The following is a 19,120-nucleotide window of genomic DNA, read 5'->3' as shown; positions in this document are numbered from 1 at the left end:
GAATCCCAGATTACTGGGTCTGAGGAGACTCCCTAGTCATAGCATAAAGGAATGAGGCAATCATGGAGAAATTAGGTGTCCACATCCTACCATTTCCTCTTGGTTGTCATTTTGTTTCAGGGAAAGTAAAATGTTAAATAGTAGAGGCCCAGAGACAGTTTTGCCTATGGCTGAGAAATCATGACCAGGTATCACACACACAATTATCATAATGAGTTTTATCTCTAGCCACCTTGTGGTCCTTTCTAAGGCCTTAAGATGATATTCAGTGTCCAAAAGGGAGTTGTCATAAATGTCAGAACATAGAAGGAGGTCATCTACATATTGGACTAAAGTGATGTCTCCTAGGAATTTTAACTCCCTCAACTGGACATTTAAGGTATGCAAGAAAGAGGTAGGAGTCTTAGTAAATTTTGGGGGCATAATGGTCTAGGTATATTGGGTTTTCACAGGTGAAGCCAAGCATGTATTGAGATTTCTTATGAAGGGGAATACTACAACAAGGCAAAACATAAATTGATGTCTATGAAATATTGGGTGTTAGAAAGGGTAGCAACTGGATAGTGTTAGGATCAGGCACCAAAGAAATCTATGTTTGACCCTTTTACTGATAGATCTCAGATCTTAGACTAACCAATACCATTTCCCTTTTTCTTTCTTTCTTTTTTTTTTTTTTTTGGAAACAGGGTCTCACTGTATTTCCCAGGCTGGAGTATGATGGCTATTCACAGGCATGATCATAGTGCACTGCAGCCTCAAACTCCTGGGCTCATTCAATCCTTTTGCTTTAGCGTCCCAAGTAACTGGGACTACAGATGTGCACCTGGCTCCATTTTGTTTTTTAATGGCCAAGATGGTTGTATTGCATGGATTAGAAGTTGTGACAAGAAGTTTTCTTATCAAATAAACTTTGGATTATTGAGCAGAGTCACTCATGTTCTTCTCGTTTTAAACGATATTTGGGAATCTTGGGGAGGAGTACAGAAAAATTTATTTCTACCTTAAGGAGCTCTGCATCCCATATACACCCAATCTTGGTGGAGTTTTTTTTTGCCCCTAATGAAGGAATTCTGTCCAACACTTTATTTAAATCTTTACTTAAGTGAGTTCTAGGTTGAAGGGGGCAAAGTAACTCAGATCAGAAAAAAATGTTAGGAGACATAATTATGGAGGAGAGGAGTCAGGGACCTGTAGAAGTCCTTTAAGGGTACAATAAATTTTTAAACTCCAATTTATAAGAAGATCCTTTCCTAAGAGTTTTACTGGGGTAGTAGAAATGAGAAGGAAGTTGTGTTGAGTTTTGATGGGTCTCATAGAAATGTTAAAAGGGGCCGGGCGCGGTGGCTCAAGCCTGTAATCCCAGCACTTTGGGAGGCCGAGACAGGCGGATCACGAGGTCAGGAGATCGAGACCATCCTGGCTAATATGGTGAAACCCGTCTCTACTAAAAATACAAAAAACTAGCCGGGCAAGGTGCGGGCGCCTGTAGTCCCAGCTACTTGGGAGGCTGAGGCAGGAGAATGGCGTAAACCCGGGGGGTGGAGCTTGCAGTGAGCTGAGATCCGGCCACTGCACTCCAGCCTGGGCAACACAGCGAGACTCCGTCTCAAAAAAAAAAAAAAAAAGAAAAGAAATGTTAAAAGGTTGAGAAAGCAGCAAATTGTGAGGTAAATTATCAAAACCCACCACTGGTAGTTGGGTGAGTCCAAGGAAGGAGAGCAAAAAATGAAGTGGTGCCAAAGGTATTGATGAAAACTTTGGTGGTGCCCTTCAACTTGTAGGGTAATTTTCCCTTGTGAATTTAATGGTAGTTGAGAGCATTGGAGGACAGTCAACCAGTTTCTGATGAGGTAACCAGAGGGCCCCCTAAGGAGGGGGGCTCAGGTTTTTATCCTTCCTCTTGAGGTCCAGGAAAACCTGGACAACGTGTCCTTCTTCCTTACAATTTTGGTGGGTGTCCCAATCAATGTGAATGTGATTTTGGAGTTTGCCATAGATTAAATTTTCAGGTTTTTCTAACTATTTTAATGTCAATGCCATAAGCTTGATTCTGCATTTTCCAATTTTTTAAAAATACTCTTTTCATAATGTTGGGCTAATGTCTGGAGTTCAGACATGTTTGGATTTTGTCAGCTAATATAAGTTTTCTGGAAAATGTCATGGAATTCCAGTCTGAGACTATTTTCAAAGCTTGTGGCCAGAGCAGAGGCAGTTTGGCAAGCCAATTTCAGGCCCAAATGCTCTTTTCATGCTGTCTCGATGGCAACAATCGAGGGTGATAATTAGCTACAGTTTCATCCCTTTGTTGTTTACAATTTTGAATATATGACAAATCTAGTCTCTGTGATTGATCTGAGGGATGGATCCTCTCCTAATAATCTTTCTTTTACTTCTTTCAGTTTCTGATGAGAATTGGGGGTAGTCTGAGATCCTTGAAAGTCTTCTGGAATTGTGGTACATTTGGCTTTTTTAAACCAAAGGACCAACCAATAGGTGGATAAATTGATACAAATTGGGGAACCCAGAGAATATACCCCTAAGACAGTTCTAAATTGTTCAATACACCTTTACCTTTTCTTTTGGAGGTCAGGAAAGTCTTTGTTGATGGCATGTAATTCAGACCAATACCTAGGTTTAAATGTTATCTCTTCTGTTGGACTCACTTGGGAACAGGTACCAGCCATACACTTGGTTTCATCTTCAGGAGGTGGGGGCCTTGTGAATCACACAGCTATAAGGTTGATCAGCTGGGAGTGCAACTGGTGGAGGACATTCTAGGAGAGAAGGATACAAAGGTGAGCTGAGAGGGGAATATGGGGATGCTGTTAAGGACTCTAGGGACTTACTGGACCAGAAAAACTTTTCTGAAGTCATTAAGAGCTTGAATGGTTTGAGTGAGGTATGAATTATTTGGCTGCTATTTTTCAAGTTCTTCATACCAGGTGAAACAAGTGGACATTTTTTTTCTTTTTTTTTGAGACAGAGTTTCGCTCTTGTTGCCCAGGCTGGAGTGCAATGGCGCAGTCTCAGCTCATGGCAACCTCTGCCTCCCAGGTTCAAGAGATTCTCCAGCCTCAGTCTCCCGAGTAGCTGGGATTACAGGCATGTGCCACCATGCCTGGCTAATTTGTATTTTTACTAGAGATGGGTTTTCTCCATGTTGGTCAGGCTGGTCTCAAACTCCCGACCTCAGGTGATCCGTCCGCCTCGGCCTCCCAAAGTGCTGGGATTATAGGTGTGAGCCACTGCACCCTGCTGACAATTGTGTTTTCAAGATTTTTGTTCCTTTTTGTTCTAGGGCTCTTCTTAGATAGACAAACTCAGAGATATTCTAGGAGCTCCAGAGGGGCCATGTAGGTCAAGAGAGTTTTAGGAAAGTTTTCCCAGTAAGAAGGTAAACAATGCTATAGTGGCAAAGCATGTAGTAATCAGGAGTTTCAGAGGAGGGGATTTCAGCCGGGCACAGTGGCTCACACCTGTAAGACCACTTGAGCCCAGCAGTTGGAGACCCACCTGTGCAACAACATGGTCAAACCCTGTCTCTACAAAAAATACAAAAATTACCTGGGTGTGGTGGCATGCACCTGTAGTCGCAGCTACTCCAGAGGCTGAGGCAGGAGGATCACTTGAGCCCAGGAGGCAGAGGTTACAGTGAGCTATGATCATGCCACAGCACTCCAGCCTGGGCCACAGAGCGAGATCCTGTCTCAAAAAAGAAAGGGTAGGGGAGGGGATTTCGGTTGATTAAGAAGTGCTCATGTCCTTGACTAATGGTACCCTTACATTTATGAACAGAGAAAACTGGGATTCTAACCCAGCCTGTTTCTTAGAGAGACTAAACTCTTACAGAGAACCCCTGGACTCTAACCCAGTGTCTATTTACCTGGAACTCTAATCCAGCTTCTAGACCATATGCAGAATCTTAAGAATCAAAATCTAGCCCAAAATGCTTAAACTGACATTTATCCAAAACACTAGATTTGGGGGTTGGACTGAAAACAAGATGCCCAAATGAGCAAGCTGACTGGAGACAAAGTAGTAGTGCTTGCTGGGAGACCTGCTTGTCATGTCCAAGAGTCTGACAGTGTGTTTCCCATTTAGGTCCCAGTCACAGCACCGAGAAACTGTCAAAAGAGAACCAGAGCCAGACACTAGTTAAGCCAGTGTACTCTGAGAGACCAAAACAAACTCCTCTTTATCAACTAAGACAGATCCTAAGGTTAAGGAAACAAAGTTACCTATGAGTCCAGGGTTCAGGGCCTGGCTGGTGTGGCAAATTTCTAAATTCCTACAAGAAAAACCACACTCTTACTTAACTCTCTAACAATAGGAACTATCAGGAAAATTATGATAACTCTAATTCACAACTCAGACCACTATAAGTCTGATTGGACAGAGGACTAGCCTTAAAAACACTCATTTCTGACAAGCTATTGAAGACCTTTTGCCAGTTTCAGCCACTTTATAGAGGATGGGCACAAACTGTCTTGTGTCCTATAATTTAAATTTTGACATAAAAAGCCAATTCTACCTCATTTTAATGCCAAAACCTCATCCCAAAGTGAGCATGGGATGTATGTTACATACATGTTTAGCCAAGCTGCATGTGCTTGGCTCCCCTCATAAATAGTATAGCTTTCCCCCCAAAACCTACTGAATACGTAAGATACCAGCCCTGTGAGGTATAAGACCCAATCAGTCCTTCCCTTCTTTGAAAAGAGAGTGCCTTTGGTCTCTCTCCATGCTGGAGACTTTCTCTTCCCAGCTTGCAGACCAGTATTGCTAATAAAGCTCTCCTTTCTACTATTTAGCCATCCTGGTGGTTTTTTGGATGACATCAGTAAAAAAAAATTTTATTCAGAAACTATTGCACGACATGGTGGGGCATGGTGGCTCACGCCTGTAATCCCAGCACTTTGGGAGGCTAAGGTAGGCAGATCAGTTGAGGCCCAGGGGTCGAGACCAGCCAGGCCAACACGGCAAAACTCCATCTCTACTAAAAGTACAAAAATTAGCCAGGTGTGGTGGCACATGCTTGTAATCCCAGCTACTCAGGTGGCTGAGGCATGATAATTGCTTGAACCTGGGAGGTGGAGATTGCAGTGAACTGAGATTGGGCCACTGCACTCCAGCCTTGGTGACAGAACAAAGCTCTATCTCAAAAAAAAAAAAAAAAAAGAAGAAGAAGAAGAGGAGGAGGAAGAAGAAGAAGAAGAAGAAGAAGAAGAAGAGGAGAGGAGGAAGAGGAGGTGGAGGAGCCAGGCGTCCTGGCTCATGTCTATAATCCCAGCACTTTGGGAGGCCGAGGCAGGCAGATCATCTGAGGTTGGAAGTTCGAGAGCAGCCTGATCAACATGGAGAAACCTCATCTCTACTAAAAATACAAAGTTAGCCGAGCATGGTGGCGCATGCCTGTAATCCCAGCTACTTGGTAGCTATACATAGGAGAAAAGCAGCAAAGATGTACAAAAGGGGTAGCCTTGCTCAGGGACTTTTATGTTCATTATCAAGGTCAATGGAAGCTAAATCACAGACACTGGTTTGAAGAAGGTAATGTTTTGGCCCTCTGCATCAGCAAGGCAGAGAAGAAAACGTTTTGCAGAACAATTGATTAAAATTGTGCCGTTATCTGAGGCCCTACAGCCCACACTTTACATCCCCACAGCCAGGAAGAGAAAGGGCACCCAGTTTCAATATGCAACTGGGCTGCAATATGCTTGGGGAAAACACTGAAGCCTCAACCATGACCTTTGGGGTACCAACTCCAAAACCTTGAGAACCAAAAATAAAAAAACTTTGAGAACCCCTAATCTAAAGAAGGGGAGCCTCAGCTCTCCTCCAAGCCCTGGAAGCTGCCCAGTTCTTGCTGAGATGACAAAAAGTGCCTGAAGGTCATCCACATCCTCAACCTTCCTTGTCTGTCCTGAAGAGAGGAGACCAATTGCTCCCTAAAACTACCTTCTCCAAGAAACCAGAACTGACCCCTGCAGAAATGGGCATAGCCAGTGATATGGAAGGGAAGTGCTGGAAAGGGAAGATCATAGTCCCTTTAAAAGATACAGAAGGGGGTAAGGGTGGGGTCTTTGGCTAGGGCTCCATCCCCATGCCTGTGCCTACAGACCTATGTGAAGACAGGCATTTTTGTTTTCCGGCCCAAATGTTGAATTTCCCAAGACCTCCCCTGGCCTGCCACGCCCCAATCCTGTGCCTGTAAGAACCCCTAGATCCTAGCAGACACACACACAAGCTGCTGGACGTCCAGAGAAGCAGATCAGCAGAAGAAGACACAGGCAGCTAAACACAGAGAGGAACGCATCAGCGGAGGAACACATGGGCGACTGGACATCGACAGGAACGCACCAACAGGCACTGCCAGGCTGCAGGCCCAGACCAGCAGAGCAACGTGCGGAGTTTGGCCAGGACACTCAGAGGAGAGCCTGGGCCACTGAGCTGCCCAACTCCAGGGGAAAACCGTCCCACTCTATCCCCTTCTGGCTTTCCTCATCTGCTGAGAGCCACCTCCACTCAATAAAACTTTGCACTCATTCTCCAAACCCAGGTATGATTCTATTCTTCCAGTATACCAGGGCAAGAACCCAGGATACAGACAGTCCTCTGTCTTTGCAACAGGGTAGAGGGTCTAATTGAGCTTCACCAGGACACAGCCTGCAGCATAGGACCATTCCTGAGCTCCTGATATGGGCTATTCTGGGTTCCCACAGTCCCCTGGCTTACTTTAGCCTGGGGTATCTCCCTGGACTGGAATCCTCTCTTCAGCATCTGCCCCCTGCCGAGCTGGGCTGCAAGTTCCTGAGAGATAGGGTTGGGACCATGTCCCTCTTGTTTACTGTTTGATGCCCAGTAACTCAGTCACTATTTGTTGAATACATGAAGCTGCTGGGAGACTCGCGGCCCCTGGGTGGGATGGTCAAGTTAGAGTCCCATCTCAGGCACCTGGTAGTCAGAAATGCTCATAATCTCTTCTCTTTGGGGTGTGTTCATGTGTGTGTGTTTTTGTGTGTGTTTCCTGTCTTCCCTAAGGAGGACTCAGGAGCTCCCTGAGGATGTGTTTGATAAACTGGTTTTAGTTAATGCCCCAACTCTGCTCCTTAGGTGACTGGCTCTCTTCTTCACCATTTCCACCCCTGCCCAGGAAAGATCCCTCCTGAGGGGTCCCCAGCTGTTCCCTTCCCCAGCTCTGTGTTTCCTGAGGAAAGTTCCTGCTTCCTTATCTGGAAGATCGGGGAGTTGGGCTCCTTGAAGAGCAAGGAGCCAGTCGGTTCTATGATCTCTCATCTACCTGTGGCCTGAACACTGCCCCCTCCTGAACACCATGGGGATCGGGAGCAGGGACTTGGCGGGGTCTAGACTCCACTCTCCCTCCATGGTGACTTGAGTTGTGGGGAGGAAAATGTCTGTTGCCCGCCCAGGCACTTCTGGGACAATAAACATACTTATCTAGACAAGGGCCTCGGCCAGAGGAAAGAAGGCTCAGAGACAGAAGGAAATAGGCAGGAAGACCTTCCTGACAGTAAATGTAATTAAGACCAGAAACCACTTACCAAGGAAAGTATGGGTCTCCTTCTCCTGGCGATTATAGAAACCTGGAAGCTAGTGGGCCCCCAGAGAGCAGCTGGTCCAGCCCCTTCATTGTATAGATAAGAAAACTGAGACCCACAGAAGAAGGTCCCTGCCTGGGGTCACAGAGCTGCATAATGTAAGAGCAGAGACCAAGACCTGATGCTAGGACTCTCTGACCAGAGTGGTTTCCATTACTCCAAACTGAGAGGCCTCCCTCAACCACAGGACAGCCCGGCTGATTTTCTCGAGTGTCTTTGCTGTACAGATGAGAACTTCTTGTGGTCCCCAGAGGGTAAAAGTCCTATGGGAGGGAGAGGTGAGGCCAAAGCCCCTGTCCTCAGGATGCTCAGACCCAGGTTGTTGCTTGGACACTCCCTTGCCCCTGCTGAGGACAAGAGGGACACCGTCACTCTGGCATGGCTGATGGCTGGCTCCTTGGCTGGGGTTTGGGATCTCTCCCTAAAGACTTCCCTGTACTTGCAGTGCACCCTCCCCTGCCACACATGCACACACAGAAGGCCCCTCACTCGGGCAGTCAGGACCCCTTTGGGGAGCTGCTTCCAAAAGGTTCTGGATGAGGCTCACCTGGGATGTGGGGCACAGATATTTAGGAATAAAAGTTTCTTCTGGGTGAGGGAGATACTGAGGCACATGTACTCAAGGGCAATCACCTGGGAGGAGAGAAATGGGCCAGGGAGATCACAGAAGGTGGGATTGCACTGGTCTTGACAGATCCTGGGTAGGACCTGGACTAGTATGAGGGTGGGGGCAGGAGTGGTGGAGGCCTTACTGCCCCCTTTCTAAAGGCTTCCCTCACCTTTCTGGAGGTAGGGCAGGTAGGGGTGTCAGAGTGTGGTCATCACGGCACACATAGGAGTTTGGACTCCTGATATGAGTTAACAACCTGACCCAGTCCCTCAGTAGCTGGGTGACACTGAGCTCTTCATTTCACTGTCTTGAATCTCAGTCTCATCTCAAAATTTGGGAACTAGCAATACCTTCTGTAACTCAAAGTGGAGCTCACAGGGGTCTCAGGAAGAGCCTGCAAGTCAGTGGTTTCCAGGACAATCCTAGTTCCTTGTAATTTCAGGATATTCCTGAGGGGGAACTCGTAGATTAATGTGTGGACTTTATTTACATCCTGACTACAAAAAGTAGAAAAAACACCATAACATAAACCCTCCATAACATTGATGAGACATGAGACATTTAAAGTTTGGACATTCCCTGGGTATTTGATGATATTATGGAATGATTACTAATTACTTTAGGTGTTATAATGACACTGTAGTTATGCTGAAAGGGGTTATTATCTTTCAGAGCTCCATATTGAAGTACTTATGAATCCAATGATATGTGACTGGTCAGGAGCTGATAATCGCTGAAGCTGGATGCTGTGTACAAGAGGGGTCACTATGCCCTTCCACTTGTGTACAGACTTGAAATTTTCCTTAACGACATATTTTAAATATGAAGTAGCGAAGGGTGGAGCAGTTTACCCAACTGTGGCATATCTGTTCCTTGGAAGACTTTTCAAATAGACATAATGCTGGCAAATGTAAGAAAAGCCTTGTATCCAATTTGTGAGCACCAGCGCCATTGCCGATGGGTGCTTGTGACTGGAGACAGCAACTGTGCCCCCTCATTTCAGCCCCTCATTGAGCAGCATCTGTGCTGCTCGTCTCAGCCTGTGGCAGCTGGTTTGGTTGCCAGGCAATGGAAGGCAGAGACCAGAAGCCCTTTTCTTGGGAGGAAGAAAGGGGAGAGGGAGGGGAGAAGCAAGAAAAAAGCTCACAGTCAGAAGGCTTGTTCCCGCCTGAGAGTCTGGTCCAGGGGTGGGGGGAAGGGAATGGGGGTAAGGTCCTCACAACCCCCACTTTGCATGGTTTACTCCTGTGGAACAGCCCCACTTTCAGAGCTTGAAGCCCCAGAGAGACGGAGAGGGAATGCACGCACCTGCACCTCTTGTGAAGGTCAGGGAGATCTGTGACTAAGGAAGATGCCAATTAGCACCAGTCCACAGAGTTAGAGCTCTGGACAGACTTCTCCTGGGTACTTCTAAACTCTTATTATTTCAACAATTCTAGGAAATCAGCTCATCAAATGGAAAAATCTGCATTGGTGATCACCCTGAACTGGGGCCATCCCAGAAGACAAGAGGGTTGGGGTCTTCTCAGGCAGTGGAGAAACATGTTCTTGCTGTCCTTTGGGGAAGGGAAGCAGAAGCCTCTGGCGCTGCACAGCAGGCTGGCAGTCTCATGGGTGCTGACTATGTTGGGGAGCCCCACGTTCTGGCATTGCTTCAGACCCGGCTGTCACTGAAGGCTGTGTGGGCCCGAGCCTGCCCTGACTCTCAGTTTCCTGATCTCTAGGAGGGAATCATCTTATATGGTCTCTTGCCTCTCTTCACTCTCAAATGTACTAGATTATGACACGCTCCCCCACTTCCACCCCAGGCAGAAATTGCTCTTACCCAGGGTTATAGGAGCCTGTGTGGCACACCCTACTCTCACCCACCAGGCCAGACTGAAGAAACCAACACAGCTGGTTACCTCTGTCCCTCTTCAGTGAGGGCACTTCCCAGAGCCACCCTGTTGTGATCATGAGCTTCCTCCTGGTGGCCTGGGAGGTGGGATTCAGAGGGGCTCTAGGCAGGCAGGTTGGGGGTGAGATCAGCAGCAGCCCCAGAGATCAGCTTTTCAAGAACAGGCATCTGAGACAGAGTGTCTGTGCTGAATGAGGAAAACATCAGGAAAGCCAGCTGTCTATAACTGAGCAAGAGCAGGGCCCAGACAGCCCCCTCTTTCTGCAGCATCTTTGTGGCTCCTGGTTGCTAGGAGCAGGCGCTTCTGTTACTAAGCAACGGGAGCCTGTTGCATTAAAACCAATTTCCTGAGCTCTCTAAAAGGGGGAGGGAGAGGAGGTGGAATATAGATGGTCTAGGGAATATCATGTTTGCCCTCAAGCTTAACTGGACGTTGGGGGTGGAGGGTGAATATATACCAGGTGCTTAGTATAAGGACTGAGAGTCAGAATGGAATTAAGATGCTGATTAGAGCAGTAATGAATGCTAATGCTGCTCTTTTGCAAAACCCCAGGAAAGGCCTGTGGTTCCTGGGGGTCTTTCTGAACTCTTATTATGTCAAAAATCCTAGATATCACCTGACTTGGCTAGACAAAACTGGGCAGAGTTCCTTCTTCAAATACGGAGGATCAATGCATTTTAGGGTCAATGGGCCCCCAAGTGTCCTGGAGTTTAACCACTTGCTGAATGACAAAGGACCCCCCATCCCCCCGTCTCTGCTTAGATATCCTCTTTGATGACTGGGTGCTTACTTCCTCCTGAGACAGGCCTTTCTGTATCTCCTCCCCGCCGCTCCCCCCTCCCCGCCCCCGACCAGGTGGCGTCTGGCTCTAGTCACCCAGACTGGAGTGCAGTGGCGCGATCTTGGCTCACGGCAACCTCCGCCTCCCGGTTCAAGCAATTCTCCTGTCTCAGCCTCCCGAGTAGCTGGGATTACAGGCATGAACCCAGCTAATTTTTGTATTTTTAGTAGAAACGGGGTTTCACCATGTTGGCCAGGCTGGTCTCCAGCTCCTTACCTCGTGATCCGCCCGCCTTGGCCTCCCAAAGTGCTGGGTTACAGGCGTGAGGCACTGCGCCCAGTCCCTTTCTGTTTCTTATCAGTAGAAAGTACTTTGTTCTGTGGAATCCAAGTCAGTCTCCTTGTGGCTCCTTCCTGCAAGGAGCACTGGGAGGAAGGAGCGAGGTAAGGGGAGGAGGGCAGCCACTCCAATCTGCTTTGCTATAGAGATCTGTAACCTCTACTTTCTGTGACCCCCCAACCTCCATCACTAGCCACCTCTCAGGGGACAAGCCAGGCTTGAAGGGTAGGACAGCCCTCACCACAGTGTGCAGACCTCTGATCCCCTACTTTCCATTTGGTCTTTATGTGCCTAGGGGTATATTGTAATCTCCTTAAAGGGTGAACTGCTACTTTTGATGAATTTGCAGAGTCCAGGACACAATTCTTGTCTCAGACTTCTTTCACTGCCTTGCTCAGACAGGGACCTCCTGGCTCAAGACCATGTCAGTGGACAGGTGTTTCTCCCTCTAGTAGGGTTTCTGTTTTCAGGAGGACCGGCTGGGTCAGGAGGAGAAGGCAATGGGTCCTCTCCATGCTAAGTACTGGTCTTTGATCCTGAAGGTCTCCAGGTCTTGGCTCCTGATTTCTGAGCAGGACTCTTCCCTGCTCTTGTGCCTGTCTATTTTACCTATTTATTTTGGTTCTTTTCCTTCCAACTGTGACACAATGTCCATGAGGGATGAGATTTTTCTGTGTTTTGTTAGTTGCTATATTTCAGTGTGTAGAACAAGTGTGGCACCTAGTAGGTGCTCAAGAAATATATGCTGAATAATGAATATATGTTTACATATGTAATTAAGCTTTTTATATTGTTGGGACTCAGAAAAAAAATACCCCAAAATGAAGGCCTCAGATGCTGGGAAAACTGGCTATTCATATGCAGAAGAATGAAACTAAACCTCTATCTCTCGCCATATACAAAAATCAAATAAAAATGAATTAAAAACTTAACTCTAAGACCTCAAACTATGAAACTACTTTAAAAAAAAAAAGCACTGGGGCCGGGCACGATGGCTCACGCCTGTAATCCCAGCACTTTGGAGGCCGAGGCAAGTGGATCACCTGAGATCAGGAGTTCAAGACCAGCCTGGCCAATATAGTGAAATCGCATCTCTACCAAAAATCCAAAAATTAGCCAGGTGTGGTGGCAGGCACCTGTAATCCCAGCTACTCCAGAGGCTGAGGCAGGAGAATAGCCTGAACCTGGGAGACGGAGGATGCAGTGAGCCGAGATTGCACCATTGCACTCCAGCCTGGACTTCATCTCCAAAACAAAACAAAACAAAACAAAAACAAACAAACAAATGAAAAACCATTGGAGAACTCTCTGGAACATTGGACTGGGTAAAGATTTCTTTTCTTTTCTTTTTTGAGACAGATTCTCGCTCTGTCGCCCAGGCTGGAGTACAGGGGCACGATCTCGGCTCACTGCAACCTCCGCCTCCCGGGTTCAAGTGATTCTCCTGCCTCAGCCTCCTGAGTAGCTGGGACTTCAGGTTCATGCCACTGCATCTGGCTAATTTTTTGTATTTTTAGTAAAGACGGGGTTTCACCTTGTTAGCCAGGAAGGTCTAATATTTGATAGCACAACAGAGTGACTATAGTCAACAATAATTTCACTGTATATTTTAAAATAACTAAAAGAGTAAAATTGCATTGTTTCTAACACAAAGCATAATGCTTGAGGTGATAGACACCACATTTATCCTGATTTGATTATAATATACTGTATGCCTGTATCAAAATATCTCATGTACCTCATAAATATACATACCTACTACTATGTACCCACAAAAATTAAAAATAAAAAAAAAGGCCGGGCGCGGTGGCTCAAGCCTGTAATCCCAGCACTTTGGGAGGCCGAGGCGGGCGGATCACGAGGTCAGGAGATCGAGACCATCCTGGCTAACACGGTGAAACCCCGTCTCTACTAAAAATACAAAAAACTAGCCGGGCGCGGTGGCGGGCGCCTGTAGTCCCAGCTACTCGGAGGCTGAGGCGGGAGAATGGCGGGAACCCGGGAGGCGGAGCTTGCAGTGAGCCGAGATCGCGCCACTGCATTCCAGCCTGGGCGACACAGCGAGACTCCGTCTCAAAAAAATAAAAAACAAAACAAACAAACAAAAAAAAAACAAGCAAACAAAATGAAAGCCTCAGAAGGATCCTCAGAAACAAAGTTTCTCTCTGACCTTCTCCTGCTCTCTTGTCTCACCTCTCATTCTCCCCCAAGGCTAACCACAGAAACTAAAATCCCTGTTTCCATGGGGAGTCATAGAAACCAGAACCCGTTTTCCCCAGTGCCAGTCATAAAACCTTGAAATATTTCTCTTTCATCTATCTTGTTTTGTAAAGACTGGTCATAAAGAAATTACTTGACCTTTTTTTTTTTTTGAGACCGACTCTCACTCTGTTGCCCAGACTGGAGTGCAGTGGCCTGATCTCGGCTCACCGCAACCTCTGGTTCCCAGGTTCAAGCGATTCTCAGGCCTCAGTCTCCTGGGTAACTAGGACTACAGGCATGAGCCACCATGCCAAGCTAATTTTTTTTTTTTTGAGATAGAGGCTCACTCTGTTGCCCAGGCTGGAATGCAATGGCACGATCTTGGCTCACTGCAACCTCCACCTCCCAGGTTGAAGCGATTCTCCTACCTCAGCCTCCAGAGTAGCTGGGATTATAGGCATGAGCCACCATGCCCGGCTAATTTTTTTGTATTTTAGTAAAGACAGGGTTTCACCATGTTGGTCAGGCTTGTCTCAAACTCCTGACCTCAAGTGATCCAACTGCCTCTCCCTCCCAAAGTGCGAGATTGCAGGCGTGAGCCACCATTCCCGGCCGCTGATTTTTTGTTGTTGTTGTTGGCCAACTGGTCTCGAACTCCTGACCTCAGGTGATCCACCTGCCTCAGTCTCCCAAAATGCTCTGATTACAGATGTGAGCCACTATCCCCGGCCTAATCTACCTTTTTGAGTGTAGGTGATAAGACCCCCATTCCAGAGAGGGTCCTGTCCTATACCCATAAAGAAGGTATGCTGCATAAAGAAGCCAAGAATAAGCTGAATGGACAGGCCTTGCTTGGTGTCCCCTGCCTCTCCTCAGTCTATTACTATTAGCTCACACCATTTTGGCCAATCATATTTCTACATGGCTGTCCATGCTTCATCACACCTAAGGATAAAAATATACTGTTTACCTTGGGTCTTTGGATCTGCAAGCTGATGACTCCTGTGTCACATAAAACTGTAATCAAATAAACTTGTTATGCTTTTCTCTTGTTAAACTGTCTTTTGTTATAGAAGTGTCTGCTGTGACCCTTACGATGGGGACTAAAGGTATCACACCCTTTCTGCTCCTACAGTATACCTATATGGCATGATATCCAGGCCAAATTTCTGAATGAAAGAAACAAGGTACAAAACAGTATGTATTATATGGTAACTTTTGGGTAGGAGGACAAAAGAGAACTATATAAGAGAGATTTATTTTTGTAACTGCACAGGATATCATTGGGAAGATAAACCAGAAACTGGTAATACTGGTTGACTCCAGGAAGGAAAGTTAGATGACTGAAAGACAGGTATAGAATACCTACTTTTCATGATGTACCTTTTTGTGCCTTTTGAATTTTGTACCATTATCATGTATTACTTTTAAAAACATTTTTATTAAAAATGTAAGGTTTAGAAAGAACTGTAAAACCTCAGCAATAAACCTCAGAAATAAAAGCCAACTCACTGTATCATCTCCAGAAACTCCAGGCACTACTATTTGTGAGTCTGCTTCTCAGACATTAGTCATATGGACCTATGTTATGTGCCCCCTCAACTGCCATTCTTCTAGGCAGCCTATATTTATCACTGATAACTTATAACTTGCCACTACTGTCAAGTTGTTATGCTAAAACAGACAAGTTCACATTATATGCCAAACATGTCCAACCACGTTAGTTTCAATCAGCAAGACCTCATTCCATCCTTCTTTCTTATCAAAAGCTTAATAACCTTTTCCCTGTCAGCAACATGAAGATATGTCTAACTTTGATGAGATAAGCCCTCTCATTCACTGCTCTTGGGAGTGTAAATTAGTAAAGTTTTTTCAGAAGATGGTGTATGAACATGTACTAAAGCTCAAAAATATTCATCTTCATGAACATCCACTTCTAGATAGCCTAAAAAAAAAATTAGAAATGTGCATCATGTTTTATGCATAAAGATGTTTGTCATGGGCTGGGTGCAGTGGCTCAGGCCTGTAAACCCAGCACTTTGGGAGGCCAAGGCAGGTGGATCACCTGAGGTCAAGAGTTTGAGACCAGCCAACCAATATGATGAAACCCTGTCTCTACTAAAAATACAAAAATTAGCCAGGTGTGGTGGTGTGCTACTATAGTCCCAGCTACGTGGGAGGCTGAAACAGGAGAATTGTTTGAACCCAGAAGGTGGAGGTTGCAGTAAGCTGAAATCGCACCACTGCACTCCAGCCTGGGTGACAGAGCGATTCCATCTCAAAAAAAAAAAAAAAAAAAAGATATTTATCATGGTGTTGCTTATAATGGGAAAATATTTGAAATCATGTAAATGTCTAACAAGAGGAAAACAGTTTTAAAATAAATTGTGGCATGATATTCTATCATGGAGCCATTAGAAAAAAAATCAACTTTTGTGGGAAACTGGATTTAATCTAACCTTACTGAGGAACGTTGAAGGATGTGGTTAACCATATGTACTATTAAAGAAAAGCAGAGCCAAACAGTAAAGTAGTAAAAACAGATTTTATTCAGAAGTTACTGCAGTAGGAAAATAAGACCTTGATATAGAACTGGGCTCAGTTCTGAATAAATAAAAAGTAGGGGTTTATAACCAAGAAGCAGGGTAGGGGGTGTCACTTGGTATTTGTAAATTTTTTTTTTTTTTTGAGACGGCGTCTCGCTAGCCCAGCTAACTTTTTGTATTTTTAGTAGAGACAGGGTTTCACCATATTGGCCAGACTGGTCTCTAACTCCTGACCTTGTGATCCGCTCGCCTTGGCCTCCCAAAGTGCTGGGATTACAGGCATGAGCCACCACGCCCGGCCTGTAAAATTACTAAGAGAAGACATCAAGGGTAGAGGGAATTCTTGCTAAACTGACCTAACACATGCCTTGTTGAAGGTAGGCCATGGTGATCAGATATCAAAGTGTATGTGTTGGGGGGATTTTCTTTAAACTGAATAAGCAGGATTCTTGCTAAAATTGGGCAATGCAGGCCCAAAAAGGATGGACACTGAAGTGCAACGTCAAGGACTAATTGACAAGAGGGCATAGAGGAGACCAACTAAAGTTTGGTCAAGGAGAGTTTCATTGTCATTCCCTCCTCTTGTTTAAATAAATAAGATACATTTTCTTTACTTTGAATAATCTAAATCCATTTTGTTCATTTAGGACTAGCGAATAGTAGAAGGTATTTACTGGGTGGTCCAAATCATCATTAAATAAGGGGGATTTCTCTGGGAAAAAGAAGGAAAACAGGCCAGGCACAGTGCCTCACACTTGTCATCCCATCACTTTGGGAGGCCGAGGCAGGCGGATCGCCTGAGGTCAGGAGTTTGAAACCAGTCTTGACCAACGTGGTAAAACCCCATCTCTACTAAAAATACAAAAATTAGTTGGACGTTGTGGCATCCGCCTGTAATCCCATCTACTAGGGAGACTGAGGCAGAAGAATCGCTTGAACCCAGGAGGCGGAGGTTGCAGTGAGCTGAGATCTCGCCATTGCACTCCAGCCTGGGCAACAACAGGGGAACTCCGTCTCAAAAAAAAACCAAAAAACAAAAAACAAAAAACAAAAGGAAGAAAACAAAGACTAATGGGTGGAACAGATACTAAACTCAGTTTCTGTGTCCAGAGGGCAGCAAGTTAAGATTCCTAGATGTTGGTCTCGAAACATCTTTAGATTATGGAGTGAGGATAGCAGTGGCAATTTGATGAATTTCCTGGTTTGCAGTTTGAATGTCTTTGGTGATAGCATACGTATCAATGTCACAGTCATGGTTATTTCCTAGAATAGAGCATGGAAGCATCCAGCTTTAGCTTGCAAGGCTTCTTTAAATAGTCTCGATGAAGATCTAGGCATTCAAGTTTTAGTTCTCCGTCATGACAAATCAGGAGAACAGGGGAAAAAATGGAAATGTTAGTTTGGAGAATTGTAATCAGATGTTGGTGAAAACTGGAATTGATAATTTGGTAACAACTAACAAAATGTGTGATAATGGTAGGATCCAGTCTAATTCATGGAAGATAAAAACATAGAAAGCAAAATGGAGTTTAACAAGAGGTCAAAAAAAACATAGCTCAAGGACAATGAACAGGACTATGATAACCCACAAGAGTGTGCCATAGTTTTCCATTGAAACATAAAATTTCTCTCTATAGTCACCCCTCTTCTGTTTCTTGTTTACAAAATAAGTCTGACCTCATGAGATTTGGCCACATTATTCACATAAATGAAGCAAGAATTGTAACTCACCACATAGGTCTTTTTTGGTTTGTCTTGCTGAAACTTTTAATAAGAAATCTTAGAATGGACTTTTAAAAGCTTCTTAAGGCTATGAAGCCAAGCCAAGATTTTGCCATTAGACTTCACCTACAATACCTATAGATTTGGGTAAATTTTTCTCTTCTTGAGGTCTCCAAAATATCCTGAGGCTCCCAGACATGCCAGGAAGTGACTTTCCTTACTCACCTGAAAGTCTGGGTGCCTTGTAAGCCAGGTAACATGCTGATTTTTCCAAGGGGGCTTTGTAGGCACTAGTTTCATAAAGTCAACCTTAGTTTCTTAAAACTACCTGATCATAAGCTAATTCTAAGCACATCATTCTCAAATATGAGATTGCAATAAAAGTTTTGGTAATATAACCAACTTTTCCAATTGTGTCTTGTTACAAGGAGAACAGATTCTTGCTGAACTTATGCAAATAACTATATTGCCATGAACATAAAAACATTCACTAAGAGTTTCTGAATTCTGGGGGATCAAGTAAGTTATAGATAGCTTAAGAGAAAAGAGAGAAAAGGTTTTCTTTAAATCTGGAAAACAAAACATTGAACTGGTAATGTTTCAAACAAAAAGTCATTAAAAATGATAATCATCGGCCAGGCGCCGTGGCTCACGCCTGTAATCCCAGAACTTTGGGAGGCCAAGGTGGGCGGATCACGAGGTCAAGAGATCAAGACCATCCTCGCCAACATGGTGAAACCCTCGTCTCTACTAAAAATACAAAAATTAGCTGGGCGTGGTGGCACATGCCTGTAGTCTCAGCTACTTGGGAGGCTGAGGCAGGACAATCGCTTGAAACCAGGAGGCGGAGGTTGCAGTGATCCGAGGTCATGCCACTGCACTCCAGCCTGGTGACAGAGTGAGACTCCATCTTAATTTAAACAAAAAAAGATAACCACCCTCATCAGTTAATTCAGTCTCATGTAATTAATTATGTTCTGCTTAATCTTGGGTTAGCAGTTTTACAAATCCATCAAGTTCTTCATTAGTCCTGGAAATTCTTACTCAATGGAATGGCATGGTCTCAAATTATCAGAGGTTTATATTTCATAGTACCTGTCTTTCTCATGAGTTTCTTTGAAGATGAAGCATTTGTTCCATAATGCATTCACAGAAGAATCAAAGTAAAGTAAAAACTATCTGTGATGACAAAAGATTTAAAATAGTCAAAGTTAAAGATCTGATGAGAGTTCACTTGATAAGCAAATTTAGTTATTTCTGTGGTATACAATATTTTAACATAAAAACTGGAATTGTGACTGATAACTTAATTATGCTGGACATATAATAAAGAGCAAGGGTATTGACAAATTTCTATGAACTTCATACAATTTCTGAAACATTTATATTACTAACGGATACCC

This window comes from Trachypithecus francoisi, unplaced genomic scaffold, assembly GCF_009764315.1.
Source record: "Trachypithecus francoisi isolate TF-2019V2 unplaced genomic scaffold, Tfra_2.0 Lachesis_group6, whole genome shotgun sequence".
NCBI classification, from domain to species: domain Eukaryota; kingdom Metazoa; phylum Chordata; class Mammalia; order Primates; family Cercopithecidae; genus Trachypithecus; species Trachypithecus francoisi.
Note: the sequence above shows the minus strand (reverse complement) of the source record.